This window comes from Saccopteryx leptura, chromosome X (genome assembly GCF_036850995.1).
Source record: "Saccopteryx leptura isolate mSacLep1 chromosome X, mSacLep1_pri_phased_curated, whole genome shotgun sequence".
NCBI classification, from domain to species: domain Eukaryota; kingdom Metazoa; phylum Chordata; class Mammalia; order Chiroptera; family Emballonuridae; genus Saccopteryx; species Saccopteryx leptura.
Window position 1 is genome coordinate 11,508,769 of NC_089516.1, and position 18,114 is coordinate 11,526,882.

The 18,114-nt window shown below is 41.4% G+C and overlaps 1 protein-coding gene across 4 annotated transcripts in view; it reads left to right on the forward strand.

The window, feature by feature from the left end:
• The first annotated feature begins 218 nt into the window (after positions 1-218).
• CDKL5 (cyclin dependent kinase like 5) overlaps positions 219-18,114 on the forward strand; it is a 203,833-nt gene continuing 185,937 nt past the window's right edge. For all 4 annotated transcript variants that reach the window (XM_066357387.1, XM_066357390.1, XM_066357389.1 and 1 more), the window contains exon 1: positions 219-326. The gene's annotated coding sequence lies outside the window, so the exon portion shown is untranslated. The remainder of the gene's footprint in view (positions 327-18,114) is intronic.

The following is an 18,114-nucleotide window of genomic DNA, read 5'->3' on the forward strand; positions in this document are numbered from 1 at the left end:
TCGGAGGACCCGAGCACGAGCGGAGCGGGCGGGGCGCGCGAGCCCGAGCCCGGGCACGAGCGCTCTGTCTGCATTGGCTCCTACTAGAAGTAGGCGAGGGCTGAGGCGGGACCTGGCGGGGCTTGAGAAGCTTTCCCATTGGCTCGAGTGGACGGCCGGGGCGGGGTGGTTAGCGAATTAGGCTGCGCGTTGGCTTCGGGGAGAGGGCGGGGCCGGAGGTTTCGATTAGTTGTCGCTGCCGCTGGGGAAGGTAAAGCGGAGACGGCGGCCTCGGGAGCGGTGCGGTCGGTCGGTCGGACTCCGGCTGGAGGTGGGGGACTCGCCGGGTGAGTAGTCCCGCCGCCACCCGCTCGCCAAGCCCCCTTGTCCGCGCATCGGACCCTCGCCCACCCAGCCTCTCCCTGGCGAGGGGACCCGCCCGGTCCTCTTGGACAGATGTGGGAAGGGGCGGCGGCGCGGGTACCCCCAGAGCAGGGCGACGCGGCGAGGACGCCCCAGCCTGGAGTGGCCCCTTCTCCGTGCCCATCGCACCCCTGGAAGGGCTTCCCCGCCGAGGGGCTGGGGCTGCAGCTTGGAGTGTGGGGAGACGAGCGAGTGTGAGGAGGGTCGGCGGGTCGCGGGTCGAGGCCGCCCCCCGGGACTCCCTCAGCGGCGGGTCTGCAGCGTCCCCGCTGTCCCCGCGGCACTCGCTCCCCGGGCTTTGCGGCGAGGGAAGCCCCTTCCCGCGGGCTGCGAGGAGGAGCCTGCGCTCCGGAGCCCCCCGCCCGAGTTCCGAGGGAGCCCGGGACCCGCCGGGGCAGCAAGCCGCGGCCCCGGCCCTGCTGACCTTGGCTGCCCGGAAGGCTGGGCGAGAGACCCACCGCTTGCCCCGCGTCTTCTCCAGCCTCTCCCGAACAAGTTTCGGGCAGTGCTATGAAGTTCACGGCCCCGTGGTGGGGGAGGCAGAATTGGCCATTCCCCAGTTCTTCGTACCCTTTGTACCCTCAAAGAGGTGAAATCCTAGGGGTTGGAAACATCTCCCAGAACGAACAGGTCCTACTCTCATTGACTTGTCTTGTGCCCACGTTGGCGGAAAAAATAACCTGACCATATTTCGGGGTAAAGGCAGATCTTCCTTGAGGGTTTTGTTTTTCGCTTCACTTGAGTGTTAAAGCACAGATGCCTGAAGAGGAAAAACCTGACCTTAGTATCTTAGATTAGACGGATGCTGTGATATTTAAATAGTTGCAGAACAGTGTTCAGTTTAACACCATCTATTTTATTCTGTTGAAATGTAAGCTGATTTTACAAAGTCTCGCAGACAATGATTCCTTTTCGTGCATCTGAATTAGGTTGGTTTCCACGTAATGGTTATGTAGTTAATGTGAAAGATTAATTTGTATTGAGAGCATTTGACTGAAACAGGAGGCATAAATACGTATAGAATAGGATTCTCGTTTTAGGTAACATCTGCTGGAACGTTTCCAGCTTGTTCTTTTCTTGCTGTAAGGTTAACAAAAAAAAGACATCTTTACCGAAGCTATTTGGAATTGTATGTGAATGACATTTCGATGTAAATTTGTTTTTACTTCCTTTACGGGTTTTGAAATATTTTGTTCATAAAATGTGAAAAAGCTGTGTTTACTTGTCTCTGTGTTTAGTGTTGGGGGGGGGCAGTATAATCTTATATTTAACAACCCAGTTAGGATTTATTTATAATACATTTTTAAAAGGTATTTGTCTTTTTGAGAACATGATCGTTGAGTACCCTTAGCAATTCTTTTAATTTCTTTATTAAAAGTACTATCTTAGGTTTGAGCATTTTTGGCGTTGACACTGGAACCGGAGTAAGGAAGCCTGCAGCAGTATTACCAGTTTGACACCACCAGTGGGTGTTTCTGTTGACAAATGCAGAGAAGAGAACATTTGGGAAGGAAATCTTTTTTTTTCCTGGGGGGTTGGAGGGGTGGGGTGGGGTCGGGGTGGGGAATGAGCCAGAAGAAAGAAGCTGTGGAAAAAAAAAAAAAAGCAGCCTGTACAGTGTATGCTGAGCATTTCACCAGTACAAGGAAACCTAATTGGGCTAAAAAAAAAAAAATCAGTTTGGTTGTATTAAATACTAGAACTCCCAAAGGGGCATGCTCAGTAAAGTTAATCATGCCAAGAGTGTTAAATAATCTACCATTTCAGAGGAGTTGGGAGGGTCTTCAGTTGGAGAGAGTGTCAAATCTCTTTGAATCATCTTGCCTTTTTAACATAATGCAGCGATTAATTTGATATATGTAACAGTTTAATATTTTAATTTTGTTCCTTGAGCATGTTTCCTAAGCCTAATTGTTTTAAAAATAAAACCTGATGTATTTAAAAAAATAATTAGAAATGAGCATTCTTTCTTTGGAGAGGATTCCTTTTTTTTTTTTTTCTCTGTTCAGATTTAGAATTTAGTCATGATTTTGGGGCTTGTGGTAGGGATTTTTTTTACCTCTTAATGTCAGGTTTTTTATTTTTACTTATGCAGGTTCCCTGGTCTAAATCTGCCATTATTTTCATTGTAGTTTTTTGGAGTTATTTAAAGCAGAGTGTGGCATCTACAGTATGCCCTGGGGTTTTATAAGAAAAGGCTCCCATTGAGGGAAACTGCGGGGCCATCTCACATAGATGAGTAATAGAAGGTTGACTGATTGCAAATCAGATGTCTTCTGTTCCAAATATGCTGCATGGAGTTAAGGCTGTCTCATTTAATGAGAAGCAATTTTTATGTGGTATTTCTACTTTGAAGTTGCAGTATTGTTACATTACAATCTGAAATACAGAGGTGGAGAAAATTCAAGTATGCTCTTAGCCCCCAGCTTTGCTTCACCACTGTGTCCAAGAATCTATGAGAGACTTTCAACAATAGTTGCATTGTTGGAAATGACAGTGGCTTCTGTTGGAGAAATTTAACCTTTCATTATGATTTATGTTTCATTTCATCTTGTGATAGAAAAGTCAGCTATATCTGAGAATATTTTAAGGAAATGAGCAGGGAAAAGGAGCCTTCTCTACTGTCTGTTGAAAGTTGACCATTTTCCCCTTATATTTTGATAACTTTGGTTATCTGCTTTACTTCTTCTAGATATTAGAAGGTATGCTAATATAGTGCTTTATTTTTGGCAGTTAGTATGGAGACATGACTTTTCATGCAATAAATTGATTTCAAATAATAACAGAAGGCATTTAATAACATGAATTCACATGCATAGATCCAAAATGTGGGGAAAATCCTTTAGGTAACCCTTAACTTTGGTACAAGAAACAACATTTGAAGTTAATATTAAGTTGCTTTCTAAGTAGAAAAGGATTTGATCATTTATATTCTAAAGTTTTATGTTTTGGCAGCATCAAATTTCTTGCTAGAGGAGGAGAAAGAATCTCAAGGACTCTCGAAGGTTCTTTATCATCTGATGATGGTGTCAGTTGGATCACATATTTCAACTTATGAAAATAATGTAATTAAAAGACTACGTTTAAACTTTCTGTTTGGGGGAGGCTTTTCCAATTTACTTTCAATCATAAACTCAACGTTAGAAATTTTTTTGCTGGCGATACATCACTTTAGTGTTTGGATTCCAATTTTTGATAGTTTCTACACTGGTTCCATTACATAGAGCAGTCCATGAATGACTGCGTTACACAGAGGTGTGGCCTCATTTCTCACTGGAGTTTGTGCACTTCTTAATACTGAGATCTGTAGGTGGGTATGGAAGCCAAGAGTGAGGACCTAAAGAACCTTATAACATTTAGACCAGGGGTCCCCAAACTACGGTGGGCCGCATGCAGCCCCCTGAGGCCATTTATCCAGCCCCGCTGCACTTCCGGAAGGGGCACTTCTTTCATTGGTGGTCAGTGAGAGGAGCACATTGACCATCTCATTAGCCAAAAGCAGGCCCATAGTTCCCATTGAAATACTGGTCAGTTTGTTGATTTAAATTTACTTGTTCTTTATTTTAAATATTGTATTTGTTCCCGTTTTGTTTTTTTACTTTAAAATAAGATATGTGGCCTGACCTCTGGTGGCGCAGTGGATAAAGCATCGACCTGGAAATGCTGAGGTCGCCGGTTCGAAACCCTGGGCTTGCCTGGTCAAGGCACATATGGGAGTTGATGCTTCCAGCTCCTCCCCCCTTTTCTCTCTCTGTCTCTCCTCTCTCTCTCCCTCTCATCTCTAAAAATGAATAAATAAAAATTAAAAATAATAAAATAAGATATGTGAAGTGTGCATAGGGATTTGTTCATAGTTTTTTTTATAGTCTAGCCCTCCAACGGTCTGAGGGACAGTTAACTGGCCCCCTATGTAAAAATTTGGGGACCCCTGATCTAGACAATCCAGATTTGGGTATCAACAGAAAATTATTTATTAGATTAAAATGACCTACCCCATTCAGGTCTCTGAAATTGTCAAAATTTTGAATTAAGCGTTTTATGTAGTTAGAAACATTTGTGTTTGAGACAGTTCTAATAGGGTCCAGTTTGGAGTATAGTCTGTTTTTTAGGCAGTCGGCTCTATAATAATTAACTTATAATATTCTATTTATTGAGTCTCACTAAATACCTGATACTATGGCAAATAATTTATTTGCACCAATGTGTATGTGTGCATTTGTTCTCACATCTCTTATTTCTTATTTCCTGTGTACACTTGACCAAATGGGCTGAGAGAGAGAAAATAATTTGCCCAGATAGTCATCATCAGAGGCAACACTTCCTTCCAAACCGGTCTGACTTGAACCTGTGCTCTTCAAAACCATGCTTTCTGCTTCTCTTCAGAATCTGATTTCACCCCTGGGGTGGTACTAGAGATATCAGTATGCCTCCTGGAGTTCACAGGCTACATTGGCAAAGGCTGCCTAAGCTTTAGCCACATGGGAGGCCGGACTCAGATTCATCAGCACTGCTGGATAGGACAATTGGATGTGCCGACTTCTCTCACAGGGTCATTAGTTCTGTTTCTTCATGAATGAAAGTTGTACCTAATTATTTACACCCAAAAGGAGTAGCTGTTTCTAATTAACCACTGGGTATTTCATGTTTCTGCATGTTCCATTATAACTTTTGACTGACTTTGATTAAATTTGTTACACCAATAAAGGCTATGAAGATATTTCTTGAATTCAATTTTGTGGTTTGATGCACTCGTGAAGTAAAATGGCAGGACATTACAACTTGCAGATGGTACTCTCTTCTGTGAATGTAATGACCTAAGAGTGAAGTAAAACCTGGAGGTGAAGTTTGCAGAGATACGTTATTGTTGCTTCTGATTGCATAGAAGTTGGACTCTGACAAAATATTTCTACTTGAAAGTAGAATTTTCTACTGCTTCAACAAGCCTCTCATGATTGTGTGTGTGTGTTTAAACAAGACCCATCATTAAGGGAGCTAAACAGATATTTTTAGCCCCAAGGAACACTCAGAGGTCCGAGTCAGAGAGGAAAAGGACTTAATATCCTATTCTGTAATTGATGAGAATCACTTTAGTCACTTATTAGACTTAGAAAGGAGTGATGAATAGCATAGGACCTCAGGGCCAGAATCAAAGCAGGACAGTTATTCTACAAAGATGGCACCTGTACATACCTAGTTCTTGTAGATTGCTTTATCAAGTGTGCGTTTTTAATATGCACTTTAATGGCTTTATTGAAGTGTACTTTACATACTGTAAAACTTACCTGTTTTAAATGTACCATTCAATGAATTTTTAGGGTAAATTTATGGAGTTGTGTAACCATCACTACAATCCAATTTAGAACATTTCCATTACCCCAAAAAGACTCGTCCTGCCAACGTGCAGTATTTTTTTTTACCTTATTTACTTGCTTCCACCTAGATCCCTTTAACATCCGACACTAATGGATGAAATCATGTAGATCTTTAAAAATGCCTTTAAAAAATATCTTCTTATACATATTACAATTTCTTAGCAATTTTTGCACTTTCAAAAGTTTTTGTCTATACATAACACATAGTAGAATATAAAGACCAGCAATGCAAATGGTATAAATTACCTTATCTTTGTGGTTTGGGTTAGATTTTGTTTTGGTCTTTTTTAAACCAGCAAATAAAATAAAGTGTTCTTAATGATATGTTGTAAATAAAGGGGAAAAAAATCAAGGTAAAAATAATATAATTATTGGGCCAGAAACAATTCCTTTAAGATTTAAGACCATGGGCAAAATAATTGGTTTTCTTGATTTTAAGCCAATAACATTATGCATTTTATTGTTTAAGCTCTAATCCCCCTTGAGAGAATCATGCCACAGAACGGGCTTCATTAAATTCAGGTATTCAAACACATTGTCTGCTTTCTGTATTACTTCAGACTGGATTGTTGTGGGATTTGGAAACAGCTTAACCTGCAAGGTACTATAGCTGCTTTTTCCTGCATGCATCATTTTGTTTTTAGTTTCCCTCAAGGGTGGGTGAGGTGGGGGGAGTAAATCCGGCTTGGGCACGAGTTGTACAGGATAGGCTGATGCCTATCAGTTCGCAGGTGCTCTCCTTTGCTGAGAGTATTGTGTGTGTAGATAGGCACAGCTGATAAGATAGTTTATGGACCTTAGTTTTGGGGTATGCATAATAGAGGAATGCAGTGGTCTAGTTGGAAGTCAAGTGTTTTGGAAATAGTCAACATTTCATTGCTTTCAGATGAACATTTCTGGATGGAAAGTGGTCCTTAGAAGTACCAGGCAGGTAAATCAGTAACTCCTTGTGTGGTAGTTTGCGTCTGGATTTTTAATAACAAAGAGATCGGACATAGCACCACTAGTAGTTTGCTGTAAATTCAATCATAACTGGTTTGAAAAAGATTACTTTTTTTTTTTTAACCGTTTAACAGCTGTGGCGGTAATTTTGTAGTTACTTTGTATCCTTTGTAAGAGGAAGTCCTAATATCAAATAATAATGTGAAAGTGCTTTCTGACAATGTAACTTTTTGACTTAGAGGGAAATAGTGATTTTGGAAGTAACAACTTGGTTTCTGGGAGTTAACGAAACATATGGATGAATACATTATGGTTTCTTTTTTTTCTTTAAGACTGTCTTAAATTATTTTAAGTAAGTTTTAATTTTAGATCTCCATATTATGCCTAAAGATTAGTTTCTTGGCATTGTAAGATTGAATTATAATAATCAGATTAAGCATATACACATTCATGTGAGAAAGATATGGCAGATGAAAAATGGTGAAAAGTAATAGCTGAAGAATAATTTACTGACCTGGATTTGCTCAATTACTCTGATATTAACCAAGAGTAGAAACTAGCTTCCTGATGAATAGAATCCTTCAGAGATTACAAAAGCTGGTTCAAATGAGACATATCCTGAAATTTATCCACAAACCCCACCCTGGTTTGTCAGCCTCTTGTGGGATGTATTAACTTTAATTGCTAGTAAATTATATGTAAATATATTATTAATAGTATATTTACTATCAATCATAGTAAAATATGATTAATAATATTACCTGATCTGCGGTTGTGCAGTGATAAAGTGTTGACCTGGAATGCTGAGGTCGCCGGTTCGAAGCCCTGGGCTTGCCTGGACAAGGCACATATGGGACTTGATGCTTCCTGTTCCTCCTCCTTCTCTCTCTCTCTTTTTCTCTCTAAAATGAATAAATAAAATCTAAAAAAAAATAATATTACCACTAAAATTTAAGGTTGGTATTGCAAAGGAAAAGAAAAAGTTTTAATTGTTAATAATCGAAAATAGTTGAGGGAGACAAAAGCTTATTTTGTACAAATCGGTTTCATACTTTGCCAGTTATTTCTTTCTAAAATAACCTGTCCTAGATCCTGAGGATCTGTCCTTCATCAAACAAATCCTAATCGAGTGTCCTATGTACCAGACTGATAGAGGCTGGATGGATGATACATAACACAGGGAAGTAGGCCTTGCCCTCATTGACTGTCTTCAGGTGGAGGCAGAGCAGTACAGGGCGCGATGGGAGTGTATTGCAGATAGGGGTGGAGTGTCGGTTCTGGGAGGAGCAGTAGGAAGGCCATACTGAGGAGGTAACATTGAAGTCAGACGCAGAGGATGAGAAGGGCTTGGTCTAGTTAAGGAAATAAGTTTTTGTGACAGAAGGTGCAGATGCCCTCAGGCAAGGTTACGTGAGATAGAGGCTTTTGAAAACCAGAACCTTTTAAAGAACGGAAGCAGTCCAGAAAGGAAGGAGCAGGTGATGAAGCAGAAGTAGGCAGTGCCCAGGTCTTGAAAAGGCTTAAAGGCCAGCTGCTGGGTTTTTGAACTTGTCCTAAGTCTCCTGGGAAGCTATTGAACGTTTTCAACCGATGTGACAGGAAATGAAATGCCACAGAAAACAAGAGTTTTAGCTCGATGGGAACCTTGATAATTTACCAAAAAGGTCATATCTCTGCAAGGTAAAATATTCTTTTCTAACCTCATTAAAATCAAGTTTTTGCCACTGCTTCCTGAGTGATTGTCATCTGTGATACTCGCTTCATTGCTTTTATAGGAATGATCTTTAATTTTCTGAAGGCTCCTCCTTTTCTTTTATCCTTCCCCATTTTGTTAACCTTATGCAGGAGTGCCATTTCTATTTATAACTGAGTTAAAATTTTCCCCTAATAGTTTTAGCTCTCTTCCACATTTAAACTTAAAACTCGGCTGGGTTCCCCCCACCCCAGATACATACCTTTAACCAGCTCAGGGTATTTAATACTTTAACAAAATGTTTCATTAAACATCAACATTACATTTGCTTTATTCTCCCTCCCCTCAATGCAGTGGCTTAGGTGTAATTTTAATATTTTTCAGCATTTGTGCTGTTTCATATTAATCAGACCTCATTTTGGGCACCTATAGTGTTTTTAGAGATTTTTAAAATATTGTTTAAGATTACTAATCTTTCCTGACCAGGTGGCACAGTGGATAGAGCGCCGGACTGGGATGTGGAGGATCCAGGTTCGAGACCCCGAGGTCCCCAGCTTGAGCGCAGGCTCATCTGGTTTGAGCAAAGCTCACCAGCTTGGGCCCAAGGTCACTGGCTCAAGCAAGGGGTCACTCGGTCTACTGTAGCCCCCGGTCAAGGCACATATGATAAAGCAATCAATGAACAACTAAGGAACCGGAACAAAGAATTGATGCTTTTCATCTCTCCCTTCCTGTCTGTCCCTCTCTCTGTCTCTGACACACACACACACACACACACACACACACACACACACACACACACGATTACTAATCTTTATCAAGAGTACCACTTTCAAATCTGGTTCACATTCTGTGACCATATCATCTTTCATGTTAAAACTGGTCTCTGTTGAGCACTTTATGTTCAAGTGAGCTTAAGTATAGAAAAGTACTGTGAAGGTGTTGTTTTATATATCCTACTTTTTTCCTCCTTCTATGGTAAATGTCCCTATATGCTCAGTTCTTTTTTGGAAATCTTCAGCCCTACTAAATTTTTGCTTGCCTGTTGATTGAAAAGTCATTCAGGGGCCTGACCGATTAGCTCAGTTGGTTAAGAATGTTCTCCAGAAATGACAAGGTTGTGGGTTTGATCCCTGGTCAAGGGTATACACGGAAAACAACCAACGAATGCACGACTGAGGGGAACAACAAATGAATGCCTCCCTTCCCCCTTCCTTTTCTCCCTTCCTCTCTCTGTCTCTGTAAAAGCCAATTTAAAAAAATTAAGCCATTTGGTTGGAGTGTCCTCCTGGAGTGCGGAGGTTTCTGGTTCGATCCCGGGTCAGGGCACATACAGGAGGAGCAGCTCGATGTACCTGTCTCTCTACCCTTCTCTTTAAAAAAGGAAAAGAAAGTCATTCAGGTCTTCCTTGGTGTAAGAGTTTGTGCCTGTATGGAACGCTGTTCCCCCCCCCCACACACACACACAAAGAATGTCCACAGCACCACCTCCTCCTCCAGATCTTTCCTTTGAAGTCTACATTTTGATGCCTCTTCTAACTTAGCTCACTTTGGCCTTGAGTTCTGAAGCTTTTCTGAACTGTTCTATACCTGCTCTGTATTCTTATTTCTTTAATCTTTCTTTTTCCTTTTCCTGGTGCTTGCTGGTCACTTGAAGAGTTTGCAGTGGTTTGTGTCATTACTTTTTTTACTTCCTACTCAACCCACGACCTTTATTTTAAAAGAGTTGCCTCATTTCAGATTTTAGAGCTCGAAACTGATGTTTTTGTGCGAGTGGTTTCTGTAGCATCTAAAACGACTGCTCTTGATTTAGAGTTGTGCTTTCAAGTCTGTTCCTCTGTGCAGGATTGGTGAAGGAAGGCCACACTTGTCTTTCTTTGACTGAGTTTATGATAGGGTTTTGATTTGGGCGTTTTGGTGTCAGGTGTTGTTCAGACAACTGAAAGGGTGTTAGCATCATGGTAAGTGCTGGAGATACAAAGCCAAGCTGCGATGCCGTGCTCTAAACAGGCTTGTAATGCAGCAGAAGAGGCAGAGAACAGCGACTGAAGTACAGGACGGTCTGAAGTACAGGACAGGATGTACGTTTAGGTGGCAATGCAGGGTGCGGTACTTCAGACAAGAGGTGCACTTAGCGCAGCCATGGAGGGAGCTGCTAAAGGTGGTGATTCCTGAGTGCCTGTGAAGAGTCTTAAAGGAGGCCCAGAATGTCGGCAAGGGGTTTTCAAAGATGGTGTGTTCACAGATATGCATCTAGGAATGAGCATGTAAAACTGAGGGAAGAGCAGAAAAATAACATGGATTTGTGTATCGCATGCCTTGCTTTGATGCTTCTACCCCAGTTATATCCCAGGGTCTTGATTTTCTTTTCAGCCATCTTTTGGCTTTTTCTGTCCATTTTCACTTTTACCTGAGAGTATAGAAAAGAAATACCATGACCAGGAATTTAAATAGGAGATGGGCCTCTGGAAAAATGGACAGGCAGATGGTAATGGTTTTTTAGTGCCAGGCCGTGGAGGCTTGTAGTGTTGTCTGCTGTTGCCCCAGTATCTAGTGCATTGCCTGCCGCTTAGGAAAGGCTCACTGAATGTTTCTCTCCTGAAAGGCACCTCCTTGCCCCGTCCCCATCTCCTCATGTCAGTGCCTTCTTCCTTGTTCAGTGGCTTCTCTTTGTCAGGTACCTACCTAGAGGACCTCTCTGCTCGCCTTATCGACACACTTGTCCCAAATCTAGTCACTGGGCGTAACTGTTATAATTGGGTCCACATTACCGCATGACTGTGCTGTGCATACAGAGCTGCTAATGGTTCCCTGTGCGGCTCCTGAAACTTCTACCAATGTTGACAGTATGGCAGGTGAAGACAGTGTGGCAGGTGCCACAGTTGGCACCTCTAAGAGTGACATTTCTTTGAGTCTTTTCACGAATGATTACGAGTTCATTGAAGTGCTGAGCTGCACTCCATAATAAACTCTTGTGCGTGCATGCACATGAGTTTATATATATCTGCATTGTACATTACTTGCCATTAAGCAAAAATGACATTCTGGGAAGATGTTTGCTTATTTATCATGTGGCTTTACACACCACAGATGACTGCTAATGTCCCTCAGATTGGGAAGCTGCTTTTAAGGGTGTTACCACATTGAGGTAAAATATTTGTCTTATAGAAAGGTCCTCTGAGGATGCAGTGTCTTCACCAGATAGTTTACTGTACAATAGTAGTTGGCTAGTTAGATGGAGGAGTTTTTAATTATTTATTTATTTATTTTGGTTTATTTGTTTTTTTAACACGGGTAGTAGACTTTTACTTACTTTCTCTACATTTTGTAATTTGTCATAGTATGGGTCCCACTTTCCCAGAAAATGCACACCCGCAAGCTCTTTTACAGCCAGGATAAAGGCTTATGAACTAGGGTGGACCAGTCATTTTCACAGAGTAAGACTTGTACATAGAGGTGAGTATTGTGCAGTAGACATCATGTACGTTTGAATTGATATTACTGGCAGGAGTGTTCGGTTTGTAAGGCGTGGCAATGGCAGAGCTTATGGGATTCAGTCTTGAGTGATGTTAGTGCTGAGTGGTGGCAATACTTTTTTTTTTGCATCTGCCTTCTTATTCTCTGACCATCTGGGATTTGTGGGTAGATGTCTTATATTAGTTTTGGAATATTTTTGGCCATTATCTCTTCAAATATTTTTGTTCCATTCTCTCTCTTATTTCTGTAATTCCAGATACCAGTATATTAGAACCTTTGATCTTGTCCCATGGCTCTGAATGTTCTGTTCTGTTTGGTTTTCACTCTGTGTTTTGGTCAAGGTAATTTCTGTTGACCTATCTTCTTTTGGCTGAGTTGAGTCCACTGAAGATCCTATTGAACACACTCTTTTCTCTTAACCATGTTTTTCATATGTAGTATTTTTATTTTATTTTTTCTTATAGTTTCCATCTCTCTGCTGAATTACCCTTCTGATTTCGCATATTGTTCTCTTTTTGGGTTAGAGCCCTAGACATGTTACAGTATTTAAAATTTCATGCTAGATATTTCCAACATCTGATTCTCTGTGTAGTTCTGGTACAGTCTTTTTTTTTTTTTTTGAATACTTTTTCTTTGCCTTTTCTTATACCTTGTGATTATTTTTTGTTGCAACCCTGATCTGTTTTGTAGAACATTAGAGACAAATGCACATAATTTTTATGTCTGAATATGGGCATATCTTTCCTTCTCCTAGGCCTTTACTGCAGGAATCTGGACTAATCTAGGTAAGAGTTGGGCTGGGTTTGAATTGTGGTGACCCTCAGTATACCTCAGGCTCCACATTCTTATGGAACTACTTTGTGATTAGGGTGAGGATTGATTTTATTCTCAGTTTAAGGTCTTTTTTTTTGAACTGTGCCTTAAAGAGAGTCTTCTTGTTCTGACCCTGCACTGCTAGTATTGTGCCGGTTGCTTGTTCCTGGAAGTTGGTCAGCTTGGAGGTGGGGAGTGGGGAGGGGTATGGTCTTTTGTTCTGATATGGTCTTCTGTTCAGGTTCAGGCTTGCATCAGTGTCCCAAGGCCTTGCCTGCCGCTGGCTAGTGTGGTGGGCCCAGGGTGGAATGTTGTCCCTGTCTCAGGAGTAGGGTGCCCGCCTCTTTTCCCAGCGGCAATGCGTTTTCACCAGTGCTTTCAGTAAGGGTCGATTATTAGCTTTTCTTTCACTGAGAAGACTTTTCTTGAGTGGAGATAGGGAGATAGGGGGCTGGTGACTTTCTTGGTCCTGAGGCACAGCTGCAGCTCCCTCCCTCCAGGTCTGTATCACAATGGCAGTCCTCTGGGCTCTTCCCTCTCTGTGAGTGCCTGCTGGGCAGGTGGAGAAGATCGTGTAGAAGGTTGGGATCGCCCCAATTTCTGCCACCCTCAGTGGTTCTGCACAGTCCCTTCAGCAAACCACACCAGGTTTTGATCAGTTTGCCCATTACTTGAGCTGAACTCTTCTCAGTGTCGAGTTGCAGTCTGCCCCCGGTGAGCACGTGGTTGTTTCCTGTCTCCCTGAAGGTCCTGCCCAAGATTTTGAGTTAATGGGTTCTGTGATGTGTTTAGTTCAAAGAAAGTCATAAATTTGAAATTAATCCAGCTCTTTTTCATTGGAAGAGGGGAAGCTGTGCTTTATTATTCCAGAGTGAAAGATAGAAGTTTGGTTACTCTTAAAAGTTTTAATAGGAACATTTAACTTAGTCTAAGCTTAATTATTATTCCCATCATCCTGAATAAGACAAGAGATTTTAGAATGGTTTATCTTTTAACCCTCACCTCTTGTCCATGTGAGTTATTTATGCTTTAGTTTTGCCTCGTTTAAGTCACCTTAAGCCTATTAAAAGAGTGAATATTTACTCACCAACATATTTTTCAAATTTCTTTGCTCACCATTCTTCATTTACCCCATTTCTAAATTTTTTAGTTCAGTTTCTTTCTTTATAAAGAATGTTCTTAAGTAGATTTTTTTTACCAAATACTTGTTAGTGAACTAGCTCTTGGCTAGTTTTTAAGTGTTTTTATTTCAATTTTTCTCTTGATGATGTTGAGCTGGGTACAGAATTTTACAGTGACAGTTATTTTCTCTATTCTTATGTCTTGACAAGCCTTATTGATGAGAAGTTGTTAGTCAGTTTGGGTGTCATTTCTTTGTACATAGGCAGTGAGCTTTTCTCTTGGGCTAATTTGAGATGTTTTCCTTGTTTTTGATCTGCAATTTCTTTGCAATATCTCTGGGTGTAGATTTGTGTTTACTTACACTGCTTTTATTTGGTATAGACCCATTAGTCTAAAGACTCATGATATCTTCAGTTGTGGAAAAAAATCTTAGTCATTATCTTTAAAAATTTTTTTTAATTTTATTTTATTTTAAAAAAAAATTTTTTTTTATTCATTTTAGAGAGGAGAGAGAAAGGAGGAGAGAGAGAGAGGAGAGAGAGACAGAGAGAGAAGGTGGGGAGGAGCTGGAAGCATCAACTCCCATATGTGCCTTGACCAGGCAAGCCCAGGGTTTCCGGCAACCTCAGCATTTCCAGGTCGACGCTTTATCCACTGTGCCACCACAGGTCCACTAGTCATTATCTTTTAAAATACTGCTCCTCCATTTTCCATTTCTGAAACTATTATTTAGATGTATGTTGAAGTTGTTTATTATATCCTCCATATTGCTTAAATTTCCTTTAATGTTTTCTATTTTTACTTCTGGATGATTTCCTGATACCCATCTTACAATTCACTAATTTTTCTTTAGCTTTATCTAGTCTATTGTCCAATCCATTTATTGAGAATTCTCACTAAAAATATTTGACTATTTTTAAATGTAAAAATTTTAGTGTTTTTTTCAAAACTGCTTTTTAGATTTCATAAGGGCATTTTCTGTGAACATTTAAAAATAGAGTTATGTTTGGATTATTTTCTTAGCTGTAGTTCTTGAGGAATTAAATCTCTCATTTGTCTTCCCTCCCTCTAAAATATTTTGCTTGTTTCTTCTGTGGTTTGCAACATCTGACAATTTGGGAATCATTTGCCTGCCTTGTGGAATGTTCCTTTGGATGACTTTGCATTTGTCTCTGATGGGACCTTTTGTGTTCTCTGCTTTTGGGAGTCTTTCTTTCTTTCTTTCTTTCTTTCTTTCTTTCTTTCTTTCTTTCTTTCTTTCAAAAAAGATTTTATTTATTGATTTTACAGAGAGAAGAGGGAGTTAAAGGTATTGACTCATCGTTGCTTCACTTCAGTTGTTCATTGATTGCTTGTTGTGTGTGTTTTCACCAGGCAAGCCCAGGGCTTCAACCAGCAACCGTTCCAGGTCGATGCTCTATTTACTGCACCACCACAGAGCTTTTTTCTTTCTTTTAAAAATTTTATTTCTTGATTTTTTTTTTTTTGAGAGAGGAGAGAGAAAGAGAAAGAGAGAAAGAAGGGCAGGGGAGAAGCATCAACTCATAGTACTTGCTTCTCATATGTGCCTTGACCAGGCAAGCCCAGGGTTGTGAAAATGCACCCTCAGCATTCCTGGTTGACAGTTATCCACTGCACCTCCACAGGTCAGGCTTCTGGAGTGTTTCTGATTTGTTCTCAGATGGGATTCTGACATCCAGAGAGCGGAGTGAATTTGGACTCCAGGTCCGTGGTAGAGCAAAGACTTGGGTTTTTCCTTTTGCTTTGGTCACTGCTCTGCAGTGACTACATACAAGTGCTCTGGCTGCTTGTATGTAGCATTTCTTTCTTATTTACCCAAGGACAGCCCTTTGTATCTCTTGGCTTCACGCTGGTAGTTGACTTCCAGCTTCATTCCCATGCACAGACTTGAGGCAATTGCTTTGGTGTCCTGGTCCCATAGTTGAGTTTGCAGCACTTGGTTTAGAAGGCAGAAGTGAGCAGGGCTTTGTCCTGTGAAGAATCTCATTTAATAAGCTTCTTGTATTTGTAGCCACTCCTTTCTATTCTAGATTCCTGACTGTTGGTCAGGAAGCAGTTCATCCAGTTAAGAACCAGGAAGTAGTAGGCAACCACAGGCATCTTCTAACTTGAACAGATTTCTCTGCCCATTATTGTACTCGTCAGGTTCTCATCCTAGAAAACCTCTGATTTACTTGTCCGCTCCTCGCCTAGCTGCTGACATTCCTTTTCCCTTTTCATCTAAACTTCTGCAAGAGTGGTCTATATCAGTGGTCCCCAACCTTTTTTAGGCCACGGACCGGTTTAATGTCAGAAAATATTTTCACGGACCGGCCTTTAGGGTGGGATGGATAAATGTATCACGTGACCAAGACACGCGTCAAGAGTGAGTCTCAGACTGCTGTAACAGAGGGAAGCTGGTCATTTTTTAAAAATAAAACATCGTTCAGACTTAAATATAAATAAAACGGAAATAATTTAAGTTATTTATCCTTTCTCTGTGGACCGGTACCAAATGGCCCTCGGACCGGTAAGAGTCTGCGGCCCGGGGGTTGGGGACCACTGGTCTATATGTAGCCTATCCATTTCTCCTCAAACTCCAGCTCTTGCCCTCTGGCTTCCCACCCGCACTTCTTCAGCTGTTTGCTGAGCTTGCCCGTGACCTTTGGTGTGCTGCATCTGGTGGCTTCATGAATCCGCACTTCGCTGGACTTTTCTGTTGCACCTGACACTGTTGATCCCCGTCTCCTTGAAGCAGTGTGTTCCCCTGGCATCCTGGTTGTCCACGTCCTTCTTTTAAATTTCTTTCTCTGCATGCTCCATCAGCTGGTCTTCATCCACATACTCCTTACCCACTGCTGGTAACCTAGGTTTGACTTCTTGGCCAGTTGTTACAGTATCTTAGTCATTGCCTCAGTTGTGCCCTGAGTTTTGGTGTACTTATATGCAATATTTTCCTAAATTTCTAAATTCTTCTCCTCCTTTTCTCCCTACAAGCTTCTGACTCATTTTTAATAACCCGCTGGAAATCTACACCTGAATATTTTACAGGTGCCTTACACTCAGTGTATGTAGTGAGAAGTACAGCATCATTTCCTCTAACTTGCTCCTTCTTAATTACAAAAGAATATATATAAAAAATAAAAACATCTCAGTGTTTCTACCAGCCACCCTGGCTCCGAAAGTAGATAGTTGGGTATTATCCAACTCCTATATTTTCTACAGTGGCTAGTATGCTTGAAAATCTGATTTTGAACTATTGCTGACCTGCTTGAAAGTCTGCAGTGGTGCTGGTATGCTGACAGGAGGAGGAGAGGTTAGGAGAATATCTGAATTCCCCTATCTGGCCCCTCAGGCTCTCTGGGGTGTTCTCTGCTTCCATCCCTCCCTCCCTCCCTCCCTACTTCCTACCTACCTACCTACCTGCCTGCCTGCCTCTCCAACCTCACATCCTTTCTCTGTCTCTCTTAAACACTATGCTCTGGCACATAGAGTTCCCCATAAAATGCTGTTTCGAACTCGGTGACTTTGCTTGTGCTATCTCCTTGCCCTGAAGACAGTGCTTTTCTGTAGAGTATGCAGGTCACTAGCTCTCTGGTGGGATTCCCTGTTTGTCATGGGAGCTTCAGTTAACTGGCACCTTGCTCCACTTCTCTGGAGAAATGTTACTGATAGTACTCCTTGTCTGAACTCTCATTTAGAGTCAGGACTGGGTAAAGGCTGGCATTAGGCCTGCTGAAAGAGCGTAGGCAGTGGGCCTGGATGAAGGTGTTTCACAGCTCTTTAATTATGTGGTTTATAATTAGCCATTTCTTTTATTAGCTCCTACTACCTATAGTATTGTTATCTTTCAAGGGTTCTTATGACAAATTTATCTTTTGGAGAAGAGCTTTTTATTTTCCTGTGTGAAGTTGTGGATGCCTCACCTCGGGTAGGTTTTGTTATCCATTCGATCCTAATCGGCTTCATAGCGCCTTGGAATTCCTCACTGATCTATCTGCTGGGGCATCTATGTCGCCAGGGCTGCTCTGGACTTGTTTTTATATTTCTCTTGCTTCATTTCAAGGGGTTTTAATGTGGGACAAAAGGTAAACACATGTGTTTGGTCAGCCATTTTAAAGCAGGACTTCAGTGCCCTGTACATGTGGTTTCTCCTTTTTCTTTGTTGGAGACGTCAAAGCGAAGAATGTCGTCTTACGTGAATCCTTGTGAAGTTTTTTGCTAATTTTCTGAGGACACTGTCTTCTGTGCCCCTTGGGAGTCACCGGGGATGATGATACATGCTCCTGATGA